This window comes from Sus scrofa, chromosome 13, assembly GCF_000003025.6.
Source record: "Sus scrofa isolate TJ Tabasco breed Duroc chromosome 13, Sscrofa11.1, whole genome shotgun sequence".
NCBI classification, from domain to species: domain Eukaryota; kingdom Metazoa; phylum Chordata; class Mammalia; order Artiodactyla; family Suidae; genus Sus; species Sus scrofa.
This window is the reverse complement of record NC_010455.5, coordinates 39,524,956-39,545,295: the sequence shown is the minus strand read 5'-3', so window position 1 is coordinate 39,545,295 and position 20,340 is coordinate 39,524,956.

The following is a 20,340-nucleotide window of genomic DNA, read 5'->3' as shown; positions in this document are numbered from 1 at the left end:
GAACTGACTTGTGACTTTATCTATGACCCCTTATTTTCATGCAGACACCAACCATGTTCCATGTGGGGGAAAAGGAGAGCCAGAGCCTTGGTGATTCACTTTCAGCCAGTTTGAGTTGTCAGCTATTCCCTTTTCATGATTTGAATTTTCTCAGCCTTTGAAATAAGTCTTCTTCAGACCTTGGCTCTACGTCTTGGTTTTCCACTTCATATGAAATTTCTGACCATATCTCTCTCCATTATGTAAACCTGCTTTCAGTTAAAATCTTGCCACCCAAAGTGTGATCCTGGGACCAGCAGCTTGGACATCACCTGGGAGCTTGTTAGATAAATACAGAATTTTCATGACCCATCCAGCCCCTCTGAATTAGAATCTGTGTTTTAACAAGATCCCTGGTGATCTGCGTGCACACTAATTTTTAAGAATCACTCCACTTAAGCAACCCTTAACCAATGGCTATACCGGTGTCCCTTGGAAGTCCCTCATCACCTCAAATAAACATACAGAATGTTTTCTTTCTAAAAAACTTATAGAAAAGCCTCCCTAGCCACCCTTTCCCAACTGGAGATCTTTCCACCCTCTAACTTCTGTATAGAAAATCTCTGGTGTTTCCAGGTAGTCTAATGGTTAGGATTTGGTGCTTTCACTGCTGCAGCCAGGTTTCAATCTCTGGTCTGGGAACTGAGATCCCCTATCAAGATGTTGCATGCTGTGGCTAAATAAATAAATTAATTAATTAAAGTGGGGGAGGAAAATCTGAAACAGCGACTGCTCTGAATGTTCAGTATTTCTCAAAGTACAATCCTCAGATCGCCTGTGTCTGAATAACCTGGAGATTGTGTTAAAAATGAAAGCTGGAGTTCCCTGGGGACCCAGAGGGTTAAGGTGTTGTCACTGTTGTAGTGCAACTTAGATCCCTGGTGTGGGAATTTTTGCATGCCACAACCATAGCCAAAAAAAAAAAAAGCAGGAGTTCCTACAAGTACAGTGGGTTAAAGGATCTGGTGTTGCTGTAGTTGCAGGAAGGTCTCAGCTGTGTCCTGGATTCAGTCCTGGCCTGGGAATTTCTATATGCCATGGGCATGGCCATAAAATAAAAAAAAAAATTTTTTAAGTTCAGATTCCCCATAACACAGGCATTTACTGAATCTGATTCTTTAGAGGAAGGACAGTGATAACCACTTTTTAAACTAATATCTGATACATACCAATAATCAAAGAACCATCAGAGAACTCCTGGCTGCAGAGACAAATACACATTCTAATTTTAATAGATCCCGTTTTTTGGTACTGAATTCCTTTTCTAGTTTTTTTTTTGTTTTGTTTTTTGTCTTGTCTTTTTTTCTTTTCTAGGGCAGCACCCATGGCATATGGAGGTTCCCAGGCTAGGGGTCTAATCAGAGCTGTAGCTGCTGGCCTACGCCACAGCCACAGCAACTCGGGATCCAAGCCTCATCTGCGACCTACATCACAGCTCACAGCAATACCGGATCCTTAACCCACTGATCGAGGCCAGGAATCAAGCCCACAACCTCATGGTTCCTAGTTGGATTTGTTAACTACTGAGCCACGACGAGAACGCCTCTCTTTCTAGTTTTAACCCCACTCCCTCATCCAATCCTGCACTGGGTTATTTGAAATACAGTAATTTAGTTATGATACTATTGTTAGAAAGTCCTATTTTTGCAAGAGATCTCATACAAATGCTGTCCTGATACCTCTTTTTCTTTTTTTTTTTTTATAACTTTTTAAATTTTCCCACTGTACAGCAAGGGGGTCAGGTTATCCTTACATGTATACATTACAATTACATTTTTTCCCCCACCCTTTCTTCTGTTGCAACATGAGTATCTAGACAAAGTTCTCAATGCTATTCAGCAGGATCTCCTTGTACATCTATTCTATTCTAAGTTGTGTCTGATAAGCCCAAGCTCCCAATCCCTCCCACTCCCTCCCCCTCCCATCAGGCAGCCACAAGTCTCTTCTCCAAGTCCATGATTTTCTTTTCTGAGGAGAGGTTCATTTGTGCTGGATATTAGATTCCAGTTATAAGTGATATCATATGGTATTTGTCTTTGTCTTTCTGGCTCATTTCACTCAGTATGAGATTCTCTAGTTCCATCCATGTTGCTGCAAATGGCATTATGTCATTCTTTTTTATGGCTGAGTAGTATTCCATTGTGTATATAAACCACATCTTCCCAATCCAATCCTCTGTCGATGGACATTTGGGTTGTTTTCATGTACTGGCTATTGTGAATAGTGCTGCAATGAACATGCGGGTGCATGTGTCTCTTTTAAGTAGAGTTTTGTCCGGATAGATGCTCAAGAGTGGGATTGCAGGGTCATATGGAAGTTCTTTTTTTGTTTGTTTGTTTGTTTTATATTTTTTTGTTTTGTTTTGTTTTGTTGGTTTTTTTTTTTTTTCTTTTCTAGGGCCACTCCCATGGCATATGGAGGTTCCCAGGCTAGGGGTCTAATCAGAGCTGTAGCCACCGGCCTACACCACAGCCACAGCAACACGGGATCTGAGCCAAGTCTGCAACCTACACCACAGCTCATGGCAACGCCAGATCCTTAACCCACTGAGCAAGGCCAGGGATCGAACTCACAACCTCATGGTTCCTAGTCGGATTCATTAGCCACTGAGCCACAACAGGAACTCCGGAAGTTCTATGTATAGATTTCTAAGGTATCTCCAAACTGTTCTCCATAGTGCCTGTACCAGTTTACATTCCCACCAACAGTGCAGAAGGGTTCCCTTTTCTCCACAGCCCCTCCAGCACTTGTTATTTGTGGCCTTATTAATGATGGCCATTCTGACTGGTGTGAGGTGATATCTCATGGTAGTTTTGATTTGCATTTCTCTTATAATCAGCGATGTTGAGCATTTTTTCATGTGTTTGCTGGCCATCTGTATATCTTCTTTGGAGAAATGTCTATTCAGGTCTTTTGCCCATTTTTCCATTGATTGGTTTTTTTGCTGTTGGGTTGTATAAGTTGTTTATATATTCTAGAGATTAAGCCCTTGTCGGTTGCATCATTTGAAACTGTTTTCTCCCATTCTGTAAGTTGTCTTTTTGTTTTCTTTTTGGTTTCCTTTGCTGTGCAAAAACTTTTCAGTTTGATGAGGTCCCATGGGTTTATTTTTGCTCTAATTTCTATTGCTTTGGGAGACTGACCTGAGAAAATATTCATGATGTTGATGTCAGAGAGTGTTTTGCCTATGTTTTCTTCTAGGAGTTTGATGGTGTCCTGTCGTATATTTAAGTCTTTCAGCCATTTGGAGTTTATTTTTGTGCATGGTGTGAGGGTGTGTTCTAGTTTCATTGCTTTGCATGCAGCTGTCTAGGTTTCCCAGCAATGCTCTCTTTTTCAAAACTGTGTAAATAGCACTCTAGAATTTCTTTTCTTCTTAGTTATTGGTTTTAACATACAAATGAAATGTAAATGTTTCTATCAAATAATTTAATGTCATTTCTCTGCTTCTTAGTATTTTCTTATAAAATAATAGAGAATATTTTTCCTATGTCTGATGCTCTTTTTGGCCTCGTCTGTGGCACGTAGAAGTTCCCCAGCCAGGGACTGAACCTGAACTACAGCAGCAATCCAAGCCACTGCACTGCACTGAGGTCATCGGATCCTTAACCCAGTGCACCACAAAGGAACTCCCTGATGCTTTTTTTTATGTCACTGTGTTCCTCTTCACCAATGTCATATCAGGACAGCTAGTTTCATAGTCAATTCCTTTGCAAAAGTACCTGGGAAGAGGAAGGCATGAATGATAGATATATTATATTATATTATTTATTTATTTTTTGCGTTTTAGGGCCACACGTACGGCATATGGAAGTTCCAAGGCTAGGGGTCAAATTAGAGCTATAGCTGCTGGCCTATGTCAGAGCCACAGCAATGCAGGATCCGAGCTGCGTCTGTGACCTTTACCACAGCTCACGGCAACACCGGATTCTTAACCAACTGAGCAAGGCCAGAGTTCGAACCTGTGTCCTCATGGATACTGGTCAGGTTTGTTACTACTGAGCCATGATGGGAACTCCATTTATGTCCTTTCTTTCCATTTTAATTGCCATCATTCTAGTCCAAGTCCTTATTATCTCTCAGCTGGATGGATGATTGAAATTGCTTCTTAAATAGTTTTTGCCCTTCATTGTTATCTCCTCCTCTTTGTCAGGGGTCTCCAAGACCACCTCCCGTGTTCAATGATTTGCTAGGAAGACTTAACAGGACTCAGAATATATATAATGATGCTCACGGTTATGATTTATTACAGAAAAAAGACAAATTATGTATATTGTACTTGAACTAAAATCCAAACACCTTACCATGGTCCACAAGTCCCTGCATGATGTCAACAACTACTTCCCCTCTAACTCATCTCCTTAGTATCACCTTCCACTCACACTGTCCTCCTCTGCATTTCTAAAATCTCACTGCCCAACAGAACTTTCTATGATAATGGAAATGTTCTTCTGCACCATCCAGTCATCAGTTGGTGTCTACCAACCACTTATAGCTATTGAGCACCTGAAATATGGCTAGTGCAACAGAGCAAATGAATTTTTGATTTAATTTAATTTTAATTAATTTAAATTTAAATAACCAAATGTAGCTAATGACTACTGCACTGGGCAATGCAGCTCTAGAACACATTGAGTTTTTCCCATTTTAAGATTTCTGTTGCATAGAAATTTATAAATCAAATTAGAATGCTTGAATCACATAGTTTATTAAACCAATTTAAAACACATAGCACTGGAGTTCCTATCATGGCTCAGCGGTTAATGAATCTGACTAGTATCCATGAGGATGCAGGTTCAAACACTGGCCTCGTTCAGTGGGTTAAGGATCCGGCATTGCTGTGAGCTGTGGTGTAGGTTGCAGATGTGGCTCAGATCCCGAGTTGCTGTGGCTGTGGTGTAGGCCAGCAGATACAGATCCAATTTGACCCCTAGCCTGGGAACCTCCATATGCCATGGGTGTGGCCCTAAAAAGACAAAAGACAAAATAAATAAATAAATAAAACAAATAGCACAAGCAAGGAGAAAGAGACAGGGCAAGTTAACAAACTATTAGGAAAGTTTCCAAGAAAGGTGGAAGGATAACAGCATTTAAATTCTGGGTTATATAACGTTTGTATGTAGTACATCTCTCTGCTGTGTCAGCCTTCTCTGCTGATGGACCAGAGCTGAGGTTCAAGCAAGAGTGCCCATAGACAGAAGGTTGCTCTGGGCCAATAATATATACTTGCTCTACCAGAAAGATGAAGGGAAAAGTATACCTGGACAACAGCTATAGTTTTCCAGTTATCCTGCTGAACTGACATGAGTTTTTGCATTTTGGGCAGAGAACACAGGGACCAGAACAGTTATTATCAATGAGTGGCAGGATTAGGACCTCATAAATATTAAGTGCTCATGTATATTTAGTGTGAATAATGCCACTGTGAACACTGGTGTACAAAGATTTATTTGAAGTCCTGCTTTTGAATCTTTGGGAATTAAAGAATTCAAAAATGGGATTGTTCTATTATGTGATAATTCTATGTGTAATTTTTTGGAGGAACATCTATACTCTTTTCCATAGTGGCTGCATCATCTTGTACTCCTGCTGTCAATGTACAAGGATTCCAATTTATTTATTTTTAGTTTTTGTCTTTTTGGCATTTCTTGGGCATATACCTCTTCAGCATATATGGAGGTTCCCAAGCTAGGGGTCTAATAAGAGCTGTAGCCGCCGGCCTATGCCAGAGCCACAGCAACACAGGATCTGAGCCACATCTTCGACCTACACCACAGCTCACATCAACACCGGATCCTTAACCCACTGAGCAAGGCCAGGGATAGAACCTTCAACCTCATGGTTCCTAGTTGGATTTGTTAACCACTGAGCCACGACGGGAACTCTGGATTCCAATTTCTTGACACCCTCACTAATATAGGTTATTTTCTGGGTTTTTTGTTTGTTTGTTTGTTTTTAATAATAGCCATCCTAATGGATGTGAAGCAGTTTTTCATTGTGGATTTGATTTGTATTTCCCTACTGATTAGTAATGTTGAGCCTCTTTTCATGGGCTCAGTGACCATCTGTATATCTTCTTTGAAGAAATGCCTATTTAAGTCTTCACCTCCCCCCCAACCCCCACCACTGTGCCAGGGCAAGCAGAAGTTCCTGGGCCAGGGATCTAACCTGAGCCACAGGGGTGACAACATTGAATCCTTAACCACTAGGTCACCAGGGAACTCCATGCCCATCTTTTTTTTTTTTTAAATAATGATTTTTATTTTTTCCATTATAGTTGGTTTACAGTGTTCTGTCAATTTTCTACTGTACAGCATGGTGACCCAGTTATACATACATGTATATGTTCTTTTTTCTCACATTATCATGCTCCATCTTAAGTGACTAGACATACTTCTCAGTGCTATACAGCAGGATCTCATTGCTTATCCATTCCAAAGGCAAGAGTTTGCATCTATTAACCCCAAATTCCCATCTTTGAACTGGGTTTTTTAAATTGTTGTTTAAGTTGTAAGAGTTCTTTATATATTCTGGATATTAATCCCTTATCAGATTAATGATTTGCAAATATTTTTCCCATTCTGTAGTGAAAAGCCTTTTCACTATGTCAATGGTATCTTTTGATGCACAAAAACTGTTAATTTTGATAAAGTGCAATTTACCTATTTTTTCTTTTGTTGCCTGTGTTTTTGCTGTCATAGCCAAGAAATATTGCCAAATCCAATGTCACGAAGCTTTTTTCCTATGTTTTCTTCTGAGTTTTATAGATTTAGCTCTTATGTTTAGGTCTTTGATCCTTTTTTTTTTTTTCATCTCATAAAAGTCTTCATTTACTTTCACATTCCCTATTCTTTCTTTTTTTTACATTTTTATTAAAGTATAGTTGATTTACAATGTACCATTTTCTGCTGTATATCAAAGTGACCCACTCAAATATATGTATGTATGTGTGTGTGTGTATATATATCTATCCATTCCTTTTCATGTATTATTTTCCACCGTGGTCTATCCTAAGATTAGATATGGTTCCCTGTTCTATGCATTAGGACCTCATTGATCACCTATTTTATTTATTTATTTTGTTTTTTTTGGGGGGCTGCACCTGAGGCATATGGAAGTTTTTGGACTAGGGGTCAAATTGGAGCTACAGCTGCTGCCCTATGCCACAGCTACAGCAATGCCAGATCAGAACCAAGTCTTCAACCTACACCACAGCTTGCAGCAATGCTGGATCCTTTAACCCACTGAGTGAGGTCAGGATTCAAACCTGCATCCTCGTGGATACTAATCAGGTTCTTAACACACTGAGCCACAGTGGGAACTTCCTGCTTATCTATTTTAAATGTAAGTTTGCATATACTAACCCCAAACTCCCAGTCCATCCCACTCTTTCCCTCTCCCCCATGGCCCCCACAAGTCTGTTCTCTATGGTCTTTGATCCCTTTTGAGTTATTTTTATATGTGGTGTAAATTAAGGGTCCAACTTCATTCTTTTGCATATGGATATCCAGTTTTTCCAGCATCATTTGTTGAAAAGACTACTCTTTTCCCATTGAATGGTTTTGGCACTCTTATTGAAAATCATTTGACTACATATACAATGGGTTATTTCTGGGCTCTCTATTCTATTCCATTGGTCTATATGCCAGTCCCATACCATTTTAATAACTGTAGCTTTATGGTAAAGTTTGTAATCAGGGTGTGCGAGTCCTCTAACTTTGTTCTTCTTTGAAACCTCTTTTTTTTTTTTTTCTTTTTAGGGCCGCTCCTCCAGCATATGGAAGGTTGAATTGGACCTACAGCTGCCAGCCTACACCACAGCTACAGCAACTAGAGATCTGAGCCCCGTCTCCAACCTATGCTGCAGCTCCTGGCAATCCCAGATCCTTAGCCCACTGAGTGGGGTCAGGAACTGAACCTGCATCCCCATGGATACTAGTCAGGTTCATTACTGCTGAGCCACAAGGGGACTACCTGAAACTAAATTTTTAATCCACTTTCCCAAATTATTTGTAGCTGTTGCCATCTTAGCAACACTGCAAAAATACATACTTCTCAATGATCATTTCTAATAAGAACTAGTCTTGTAAATTCTTCATAAGAAGGTGTCTAAGAATAGCAGTCCTAGTTTGGAGTCATTCTATTTCTTTCTTTCTTTCTTTCTTTCTTTCTTTCTTCCTTTCTTTCTTTCTTTCTTTCTTTCTTTCTCTTTCTTTCTTTCTTTCTTTCTTTCTTTCTTTCTTTCTTTCTTTCTTTCTTTCTTTCTCTTTTTCTTTTTATCTCTCTGTCTCTCTCTTTCTTTCTTTTGCCACATCCACAGCATAGAGTCATTCCATTTCTTTTATTTTCCTTAGACAAAACTCTTACTCAGAGTAGAATTAGAATTTGCAGTGTCTTAGTCTTTTGTGCAGGCTGGCACTGCCCCCCGGGAAATCAGCCAAGGAAGACTTCCTGGATTAAGTTTAACTTAGGTAATTCTTTTCGTTTGGGCTATCAGAATACCAAAGAGAACAAACATGTTCAAAACAAAACAGGCAGGGTTGCTGCACATTCAAGGTTAGACTAACAAAAATAGTCAATGAGAGAAAAATCATGACAGAATATCAAAGGCAAACTCTCAAAACTGAAGCAGAGCTTTGTTGGATTGCTTCTATAAATGATAAAAAGAGAATCAAGCTTATTTTAGTGTAGTCTTTGAGATTTTTCTCTCCATTTCAGGTCGTGCAGAAGAAAAATTAGAGAAATTTCCTGGTATTTTGCTTTTCTCCTAATAGAGGTAGGGTGGGGAAATAAGAAAGAATGTTGGACTGTGTCTAAGGAGGTCTGGCTTCCAGCAGGATTTTGCCACTGACTTGTTATGAGAGCTAAGTCACTGGCTCTCTGAGCTACAATTTCCTCAACTATGTGTTGAAAGAATTGTTGGATCTCTAAGAGCTTTTACAGCTCTAATAATATGACAAAATTGGTTTTTTCCCTCTCCTAGATATTTTTCTTATTATTCTCTAATTCTTAGAAAATGGTATATAAGTGTTACTAGCAGTCATGTTTTGTCTTCTTTGCTAAATAGTGTGGTTCCAGAAAACATATCATATTCAGATTGTTATCCTTCTCAATTTAAGACTGTAACATTTTTTTCTTTTTTCATTTTTGGCCATCCCAAGGCATTATGGAGTTCCTGGAACTGGGATCAGATTGGAGCTGCAGTTGTAACCTACACCAAAGCAGTGTTGATACCAGATCCTTATTTCACTGCTCCAGGCTGGCTGGGGATCAAACTTGTGTTGCAGTGCTTAAGACACCACTCATCTCATTTCACTACAGCAGGAACTTCAAGACCATAACTTTTCTAAGTCAAATACTTGAAGGAAGGGATGAGTTGAGCTATCTATTTTTGTTCGTTTTGAAGATTATTTTTCAATGATAACTGCTTCATGATTTTGTTGAGATAAATATCCTTTAACTAGGTGATAATGATTATAATAGAGTAATGGTGTTTTCCCCTCTTTTGGCTAATTAAAAATAATTCATGGATTGGAGTTTCTGTTGTGGCTCATTGGTTAACGAACCCTACTAGTATCCATGAGGATGCGGGTTTGATCCCCAGCCTTGCTCAGTGGGTTAAGGATTCGGCATTGCCATGAACTGTGGTGTAGGTTGAAGACTTGGCTCAGATCCGGCATTGCTGTGGCTGCGGTGTAGGCCGGCAGTTGTTGCTCTGATTCGACCCCTAACCTGGGAACCTCCTTGTGCTGCAGATGTGGCCCTAAAAAGAAAAAAAAAGTGTACTTTTTGTAATATAAAAACCCAGAAGCAAAGCATTATGTTAGTATTCTATTATACCGCTGTTTTGGTAAATAAACACTCAGGGAAGAGTTTCTATGAGCACTTGATGTGATAAAAGGCTAATGTAATGCATCCTACCATGTGCAACTATATTAGTGAAGGCTCCTAGAGTTGTGAATGTCAGAAGTTCTAGCTCAAACAAATCTAACCAAAAAGGAAAAGTTATTTGACTGAAGGTATCTGAAAAGCTCAGGCTTGGCTAAATCCAGGGCCAAATGATCTCATTGGGACCCTGTCCTACACTTTCCATTTCTTGTTTTTTTTTCACTGTTGTCTGCATTCTGGGCCTGCTTCTTATTTATGATGATAAGGCTGATAACAGCGCCAAGCTTACATTCTATCCTCTCAGTAATCCTGATGTTAGGACCGTGCCTTTTTCAGAACAGTTCTAATGACTCCAAGAGTTGAATTGCATTATTTGATTGAATCATGCCTGGTGATGTGCCTGCATTTGTCATTGTTCTAGGTATATGGAATACACTGATTTGCTAGGATTGGGTTATGTGCCCACACTAGAGTCCAAGAGTAGCATTTGCCTCTTCCTGAACCTCTTAGTCTGTGAATGATCATGAGGTGGCTCCTTGCTGGGAAACTGGGGACTCTTAAGCAGAAGGTACAATGGGTGATGGGCAAGTAAGAGCAGTGGGAATTTACAGCAAAAAAAAATCCTAGTTCTGCAAAGCAAACTATTTTAAATTGTGTTTTCATATAAAAGTAATTAACTGAGAAGTCAACTCTAAAGACAAACTTGTTTCTAGCAACTAACTTCTAAAGCCTTCTGATGTAGCTTTGTATACTGTAAAAGCTTTAATGCAAAAGCTGATTCATGTCAGTTATGACTTACATTTGGCTGCAAATGACAGATCTAACTACAGTTGCTTAAACAGATAAGGGTTAATTTTTAAGACGTTCAGAGGCAGGTTATGGCTGGCATTGGTTTAGTGCTGTATGGATGTGAGTCTCTTGATATTTTCTTCATGTCTAAAATGGCTGCTGGACTTTTGGGCTTCATGTCTAGGTTGGCAGTAGGAGGAGCTGAGAAGTACCAAAGGGCAAGAACTGCTTGCTATATTTATTTTCTTTTGTGAGCTTGTAAAAGAGTATAACCCAGATGTTTTAATCAATACTTTTGCATACATCTTGAATTCATCACATGGTCACACATACCTTCCATGGAATTTGAAAGATATAGTGTTTTAGTTGGGTTCAGTGCCAAGTGATAAAGGGGATAAAGGGGGAAAATGAGTATTGGGGGGCATCTTAATCAGTGGGGGCTGGTATAACAAAACATAGACTGGGTGGCTTAAACAATAGATATTTACTTCTCATAGTTTTGGTCCTGACCAATTCAGTTCCCTTGAGCACTCTTAGTGGCTTACAGATGGCCACCCCTTACATAGCAGAGAGAGGCTCTGGTTTCTTCTTATAAAGACATTAATCATATCATAGAGGGAGTTCCCATCGTGGCGCAGTGGTTAATGAATCCAACTAGGAACCATGAGGTTGCGGGTTCCATCCCTGCCCTTTCTCAGTGGGTTAATGATCTGGTGTTGCCGTGAGCTGTGGTGTAGGTCGCAGACGTGGCTCAGATTCCACGTTGCTGTGGCTCTGGCGTAGGCTGGTGGCTACAGCTCCGTTTAGACCCCTAGCCTGGGAACCTCCCATATGCCGCGGGAGCGGCCCAAGAAATGGCAAAAAGACAAAAAGACAAAAAAAAAAAAAAAATCATATCATAGGGCCCCATCCTCATGACCTCATGTAAACCTAATTATCTTTAAGGTCTAAATACCATCACATAGGGTTAGAGCTTCAACATATGAATATTCAGTCCATAACATCCCTCCCCAACCCCCAAATTTATGTCTTCTTGCATCAAAATACATTCATTCAAGCCTAATGGCTGTCAAAGTCTTAACTCATTTTAGCATTAACTTAATTTTATTTATTTACTTATTTATTTTTGTATTTTTGCCTTTTTCTAGGGCCGCACCCATGGCATATGGAAGTTCCCAGGCTAGGGGGTCTAATCCGGCCTACGCCAGAGCCACAGCCATGCCAGATCTGAGCTGCATCTGTGACCCACACCACAGACCTACACCACAGCTCACGGCAACGCCGGATCCTTAACCCACCAAGTGAGGCCAGGGATTGAACCCTCATGGTTCCTAGTGGATTCGTTTCCGCTGCACCACCACAGGAACTCCTAGTCCTAGCATCAACTTTAAAGTCTAAAGTCTAAAGTTCAAAATCTCATCTAAATAGCATCTAGGGAGTTCCCATTGTGGCTTAGCAGTAACAAACTCAACTAGTATCCATGAGGACACAGGTTCAGTCCCTGGCCTCCCTCAGTGGATTAAGGATCTGGCATGGCCACGAGCTGTGGTGTAGGTTGCAGATGCAGCTTGGGTCTGGTGTTGCTGTGGCTGTGGCAGAGGCTGGCAGCTGCAGGTCCAATTCAACCCCTAGTTTGGGAACTTCCATATACCGTGGGTATGGCCCTGAAAAGATAAAAATAAATAAGTAAATAGCATGTAAATCAGATATGGGTGAGGCATGAGGTATGATTCATCCTGCGGTAAAATTCCTCTCCAGCATGAACCTGTGAAACCAGATAAGTTATGTGTTCCCAGAATACAGGGGAGGGACAGGCATAGGACAGACTTTACAGCTCCAAAAGGGAGAAATTGGAAAAAAGAAGAGGGTGTTAGATCCCAAGTAATTCCAAAACCTCATAAGGTAAATAATTTTACATCTTGAGGATTGATAATAATTCTCTTTGGTTCAATGCACTGCTTTCCAGACCACTGGAGTGGTGGTCCCACCTCTGCAGTTACGCCAGGTGGGGGTCATTCTCTCAAACTTCTGGGGGCCTCCTCTCCCAGAGATTCAAGTGGCTGCTGTCTGGTGTGTTGAATCACCCAGCAGCAGGACCCTCCCCAACCCCGGCTCCTGAAAGTGAGGAGGCAGCCCTGACGATCTCTGAGTCACCTTTATGGTCATTCTTCCTTAGCCTTGAAGAATAGCACATGTTTGCAGCTGCCTTGCTCCATAGTCCTGTTCTGAAGGATCTAAGAAGTCTGACAGTCTTTCTTCCTTTCATGCTGGGGTGGCTGATTAGGTCTGTGGTTCACACTCATACTAATCTCCTAATCAAACTGCTATTTGGCCACACCCTTAATGTTTTCTTCAGAACATTTTCGGCATTTGGGGAAGTATAAATAAGGTAAGAATTTTCCAAATTTCAAGTTCTAGTTCATTTTTGCTTTACATTTCCTTCTTTGATTCATTTCTCTCTTTTGCATTTAATGCTAAGTTGTCAGGAGGAATCAAACTGCTCCTTCATCACTTTGCATAGAAATCTCCTCAGTTAACTATCCAACTTTGTAGCTTGCTAGCTTTACCTTTCACAAAACACCAGAATATAGGAGTTCCCATCGTGGCTCAGTAGTAAAGAACCTGACTAGTATCCATGAGGACGTGGGTTTGATCCTGCATTGTTGTGGCTATGGTGTAGGCCGGCAGCTGTAGCTCCTATTTGACCCTTAGCCTGGGAACTTCCACATGTTGCGGTTATGGCCCTAACAAAACAAAACAAAACAAACACTAGAATATACTTCAGCCAAGTTTTTGCCACTTTATAACAAGGATCACCTTTTCTCCACTGTTCAATAATATAGTCCTCTTCTCTGTCTGAGGTCTCACCAGAATAGCCTTTCTTCACCCACATATCTACTAATATTCTTTATGATTATTTGCATATTTTCTAAAAAGATGGAAGCTTTCCCTCCAGCTCTCCCCCTGTGACTCCTCACTAGAACCACTGCTCTTAGTGGCCATTTTTCTAGTATGCACCTCAAAACTCCTCCAGCCTCAACCCACTGTCCAATTCAAAGCCACTTCAATATTTGTAGGTATTTCTTTTTTTTTTTTTTTTTCCTATTTCTTTGGGCCGCTCCCGTGGCATATGGAGGTTCCCAGGCTAGGGGTCAAATCGGAGCTGTAGCCACTGGCCTACGCCAGAGCCACAGCAACGCAGGATCCGAGCCGCGTCTGCAATCTACACCACAGCTCACGGCAACGCCGGATCATTAACCCACTGAGCAAGGGCAGGGACCAAACCCGCAACCTCATGGTTCCTAGTCAGATTCGTTAACCACTGCGCCATGATGGGAACTCCCTGTAGGTATTTCTTACAGTAGCACCCCACTACTATATAGTCAATACCGAAATCTGTATTAAATAATCTCCAGGGAAAAGGATCAATAGGATGGAGATACAAGGAGTTGAAGGTGGGAAAGAGGGAGAAGGAGGGTAGATGAAAGGAAGAGAGATACTTATTATATGGTTGCGTAGTCTGAGAAATCCCATGATCTGCAGTGGCAAGCTGGAGACTCAGGAGGGCCACTGGTATACTTCCTGTCTGATGGTGTAAGTTCCAGTTTAAGTTTGAGTCCTACCTAAGGCAAGAGAAGACAGATGTCCCAGCTCAAATAGTCAGGCAGAGTGAATTCTCCTTTATTCAGCCTTTCTTGTTCTATTCAGGCCTCCTGTGGATTGGATGAGGTCACGTACCTTGGGGAGGGCAATCTGCTTTACACAAGTCCACCAATTCAAATGCTAACGTCATCTAGAATCGCCCTTATAAACACACTCAGAATAATATTTGACCAAATATCTGGGCCCAGTCAAGTTGACACAGAAAATCAATCATCATAATGGCACAGCAATCTCTGCCACGAAGATATTTGTGAAAACATTGTAATTTAATTCCATTCCTTTCTGTTTCAGCTGAAACAGAAAGCTTTTTTATACATAAAATAAATGAAATGTTTAATTCCAGGCAAAAACTTTCTTCTAGGTCAGGATATTTTCTATCAATTGCAGTGTCTTTTTTTTGTTGCTGCATATATTCTATACAAACAGCACCAGTCATTACATTTTGTGATCTACTTTTTTCCCCTTAAAATATATACTTCGAACATTTTTCTGCTATCCAGTGTTCTTCTATGACATTTTTAACGACTTCATAGTAGTCTACTGAATGGATACATGACAATTTTCAGTCCCCTTGTTGGACATTTAGGTAGTTTCCAATTTTTCACAATTATAAGCAACTCTATTGTACTCTTGTTATCTCTTACTGTTTAGTTACAAAAGCAATACATGCCTTCTCTAAATAACTACAACAATACAGAATTGTGTAAGTCAGAAAGCAAAGCTCCTTATTTCTATTCACCAGCACTTCTAATTTCCAACTTTTCTATTCCCCATGTGGCAAACACTCTTAATAGTTTATTGGGTATCTTTCTGAAATTTTTTTTGGTTTGTTTTCTGAGTCGTTTTCTTCTTTTCCTTTCATTCTGTTAGCCTGCACACTTTTGTTTTCTGCTCTTTTGATGCTCAGCCTCAAGCAGCCTCTTCACTCTTATTTGCTGCTTAGTCTGAAAAGCCAGACTAACACTTTTATTAGAATTATGCATAGGAGTTCCTGTTGTGGCGCAGTGGAAACAAATCCGACTAGGAACCTTGAGGCTGAGGGTTCAATCCCTGGCTTTGATCAGTGGGTTAAGGGGCCGGCGTTGCTGTTAGTTGTGGTGTAGGTCGCACACGTGGCTCGGATCTGGCATTGTTGCGGCTGTGGTGTAGGCCAACAGCTGTAGTTCTGATTTGACCCCTAGCCTGGGAACCTCTATATGTCTCGGGTGCAAGGCCAGGGATTGAACCTGCGTCCTCATGGATACTAGTCAGATTCGTTTCTGCTGAGTTGTGATGGGAACTCCTCAGTTCTCTTGATAACACATTGGCACTTAAGCCTCTGTATTTCTGTTTCTTTTTCTTTTTTTTGCCACCACAAGTGTAGTCATGCCCCAGCTTGTAGCAGCATTTAACTCAGGAGCAAGAGGGAAGTCCTCTGCTTGCCCAAGTAGGTGGACATCTAGGGCATTTGGATTCCCTTCAGCTTCTTTGGGTAAAACTAAGTCCAGAGAGCTCTGCATTGCAATTCACACCATTATCTAAAGCTTAGCTTTTCCTTTTTTCTTTCTTCCTTTCTTCTTCTTCTTTTTTTTAAAAACTATGAAAATTGCCGAAATGTCAGGAGTTTGGTTAGAGGTGAGTAGGGAAGTTTGGAATGTTTTTAATCCTGCTTTCAGTGTAGCTGGTAATATTAGAAGGGCAGCAGAGCCATGAATCCAGTCATGCTCTTGGCTATAGCAGCCTACCCTGACTTAAGCACTCCTCACATGAAAAAAGACCCAGGGCTTTAGCTGACACTAAATACAACCTGAGCCAGTGATGTGACCTGGCTGCCAAAACTAGCAAATGTGATCTGAACCAGCATTAATAGAAGGCTGGTGGCTGGGGCAAGTAAGGTAATAGTCCCAGAGTACACTCTGCAGTGGTCAGATCACACATGGAGGATGATGTTTCCCCCGGCACTGCCTTGTAAGAGTGATGTTGACAAGTTGGAATGTGCCCAAGTTGGGCAACAGGATGATGAATGGCCTAGAAACTACATCCTTTGAGGAAGAGATAGAGGAACTGGGGTAGTTCACCCTGGAAGTTAGAAGCATAAGGATGTGGACTAACCACTTTCAAATTTTCACAGGGCTTTCACGTAGAGGAGTTGGACTCTTCTGTATAATCTCAGCAAGCACAGCTTAGACCAGTGAGTGTGCATTACAAAGTGGCTGATCTTGTCTGTATAAAAGGAAAAATTTTCTAATCCTTATAAACACCCAGAAAATGGCAGGTTTGCAAGGCTGTGACTTTACCTTAATAAGGGGTGTTAGAATGGTGACTAGCTGACTGAACATCAGAAGATTTCATGAGTAGGATAGGAAGTTTGGAGAGAGAATCTGATCCAAGATCCTTTTAGAATCAAAGGTTTTGTTTTTGTTTTTTTGTTTTTTTTTTTTTTTACCGCTGCTGTACCTGTGGCATATGGAAATTCTTGGGCTAGGTGTTGAGTTGGAGCTGCAGCTGCTGGCTTACAATACAGCTACAGCAATACAGGATCCAAGCTGTATCTGTGACCTATGCTGCAGCTTGTGGCAACACTGGATCCTTAACCCACTGAGCAAGGCCAGGGATCGAACCCTCATCCTCACAGACACTATGTCGGGTTCTTAACCTGCTGAGCCACAATGGAAAATCCCAGATTCAAAGGTTCTAATGACAGAACCTTGAGAAGTAAGGAAGTGCTAGTACCTTTTCCCTCAGATCCCATTCAAGTATTAACCACAGAAAAATTAAAATTGATGCTAAGGCTGAATATCAAAGTTATGAGGTTGGAAGGAAAAATAGTCATATGAACTTTCTGTTTTCCCTGGATTTTGTGCATAAAGATTTGAGTTAGAAATGTGTTTGTTTTTTCTAAAGTAGAGTGAAGTAGAGTGAATGATTTTTTTCCCCCCACATTTAAGATTCTTGAAAGCCCTGGTCTGCTTTCCTTCTCATCACATTTATGGTCCTCTTAATACTTTTCAAGTTACTACATTTCATCAGGATTATTCTTTTATTTATTTATTTATTTATTTTTTATCTTTTTGCTATTTCTTTGGGCCGCTCCCGCGGCATATGGAGGTTCCCAGGCTAGGGGTCGAATCAGAGCTGGGGTCGAATCAGAGCTGGAGTCAATGGCCTACGCCAGAGCCACAGCAACGCGGGATCCGAGCCGCGTCTGCAACCTACACCACAGCTCACGGCAACGCCGGATCGTTAACCCACTGAGCAAGGGCAGGGATCGAACCCGCAACTTCATGGTTCCTAGTTGGATTCGTTAACCACTGCGCCACGACGGGAACTCCTCGTCAGAATTATTCTTAACTCAAAATTATAAAGCTTTGGAGTTCCCGTCGTGGCGCAGTGGTTAATGAATCCGACTGGGAACCATGAGGTTGCAGGCTCGATCCCTGCCCTTGCTCAGTGGGTTAAGGACCCGGCATTGCCGTGAGCTGTAGTGAAGTTTGCAGACGCAGCTTGGATGCTGCGTTGCTGTGGCTCTGGCGTACGCTGGCGGCTACAGCTCCGATTAGACCCCTAGCCTGGGAATCTCCATATGCCTTGAAAGCGGCCCTAGAAAAGGCAAAAAGACAAAAAAAAAAAAATTATAAAGCTGCATTTCGGGGAATGGCAGTCTGTCTACCTGCCAAAGAGGCAGCCCTGTGGAACAAATGATGTTCGAAGCTCTTTAGTCATTAATAATGTGATAGTAACCAGTAAAATGTGTGTATTGCAATAGCGTGGCTCTTCCCCAAACAATCAGTGATGTAAGTAGGCTAGAATGATCATTCCTATTTTACCAGTACAGAAATGGAGTCCTGGGAGTTCCCGCTGTGGCAGAGCAGGTTAAGGATCCAACACTGCTGCTGTGGTGGTGAAGGTTTGATCTCTGGCCCAGCACAGTGGGTTAAGGATCCTGCATTGCTACAGCCGAGGTGCAGTTCACAGCTGCAGCTTGGATTTGAGCCCTTGCCCAGGAACTTCTGTATGTCACGGGTGTAGCCATTAAAAAAAGAAAAAAAGAAAAAAACTATATCCAATCACTTATGATAGAAATTGACAGAAGAGATAATATGAGCAAAAGAATGTATATATATATATGTATGACTGGATCAATTTTTCTGTACAGCAAAAACTGACAGAACATTGTAAATCAACTATACTTTAATAAAAAATTTTTTTAAAAAAAGAAATGGAGACTTGGAGCAGCTTGCCTACCACAATCATGGATGGAGCAGGTGCTCAAATCTAACACTTCTGACTTCTAGGCTAGTGCTCTTGCCAGTATTGTTTTTCTTTTTCTTTCTTTCTTTCTTTCTTTTTTTTTTTTTTTTTTTTTTTGTCTTTTTGCTATTTCTTTGGGCCGCTACCGCGGCATATGGAGGTTCCCAGGCTAGGGGTCAAATCGGAGCTGTAGCCACTGGCCTACGCCAGAGCCACAGCAATGCAGGATCCGAGCTGCGTCTGCAACCCACACCACAGCTCACGGCAACACCGGATCGTCAACCCACTGAGCAAGGGCAGGGATGGAACCCGAAACCTCATGGTTCCCAGCCGGATCCGTCAACCACTGCGCCACGACGGGAACTCCGCCAGTACTGTTTTTAATTCTAAAAACTGCTACTGTTCTTCCCTAATGGTAGATTTAGACACTTTTTTTTTTTTTCTTTTTGGTCACACCCAGGACATGCAGAAGTTCCCAGGCCAGGGATCAAATCCAAGCTGCAGCTGGGACCTATGCCAGGTCTTTAATCTGCTGAGCCACAAAGGAACTCCTAGACACTTACTTAAATGCAGAATATACCTTTTCTCTCAACTACAGTGGTTCTCTGGAGTAGGACAAGCAGATTGCTTTGGCCAAAGAGTTGGCCTTTAACTTTAATGTTCCAGTTCATCTCACATTCTAAAGAAAGTCTCTAGCAAACATCACTACTGATGTCTGAGGATACTTGATCCTGTCCCTGTAAAGAGAGATGCTAACATTTCCTTCATATAAAAATTCTAGGTATGCGGACAGAACAATGCTTGTCCAATGGGGTAGATTTGACTGGGCAGTGCACCAAAATACTTAGGAGCTCAGGTTCAGTGTGAGAGATCTGAGTTTGCCTTTGTTCTGCCACCTACTGGCAAACTTATGTGACATTATTGTCATCTCGTGAATCTCAGAGTTCTTATCTGTAAAATGGGAATAATAATAAGGCCTACCTTTTGGGCTTTTGGGAGGATTAGTTAAGATAATGTGTGTAAATGTATGAATATGTGGGAGTTCCTGTAACTCAATATGGTTGAATTACAAACCCAACTAGTATCCATGAGGATGTGGATTCGATCCCTGGCCTTGCTCAGTGGGTTAAGGATCCGGTTGTGAGCTGTGGTGTAGGTGGCAGACATGGCTTGGACCCATGTTGCTGTGGCTGTGGAGTAGGCAGGCAGCTGCCACTCCAATTTGACCCCTAGCCTTTGATCTTCCATATGGAACTTGGAACAGGTACAGCCCTAAAAAGCAAAAAAAAAAAAAAAAAAAAAAAAAAAAAAAGAAAAAAGAAAGAAAGAAAAGAAAAGAAAAAAGTATGAATACAGTGCTGTTTTTATTTATTTATTTAATTTATTATTTTTTTTTTTTTTTGCATGGGAAGTTCCTGGGCCAGGGATCAAACCCATGTCACAGCAGTGACCTGAGCCACAGCAGTACAATGCTAGATCCTTCCTGCTGAACCACCAGGGAACTCTGTGTGTTCCTTACTTACATCCACTGTGCAGTTTATGCTCACATAGTAGGTGCTGAATAAATCCGGTCAGTAGTATCAAGTTGGACCTATAAAAATAACAATTCAACAAACCAACTACCTCCTGGGTGCCTAGCTCAATGCTGAGCTCCAAGAATATAAAGCTGCTTGAGACTAAACCCTTGCTAAGTGATCCAGATTGCTGTGGAGGCCAACCTGGTGTTCCAGA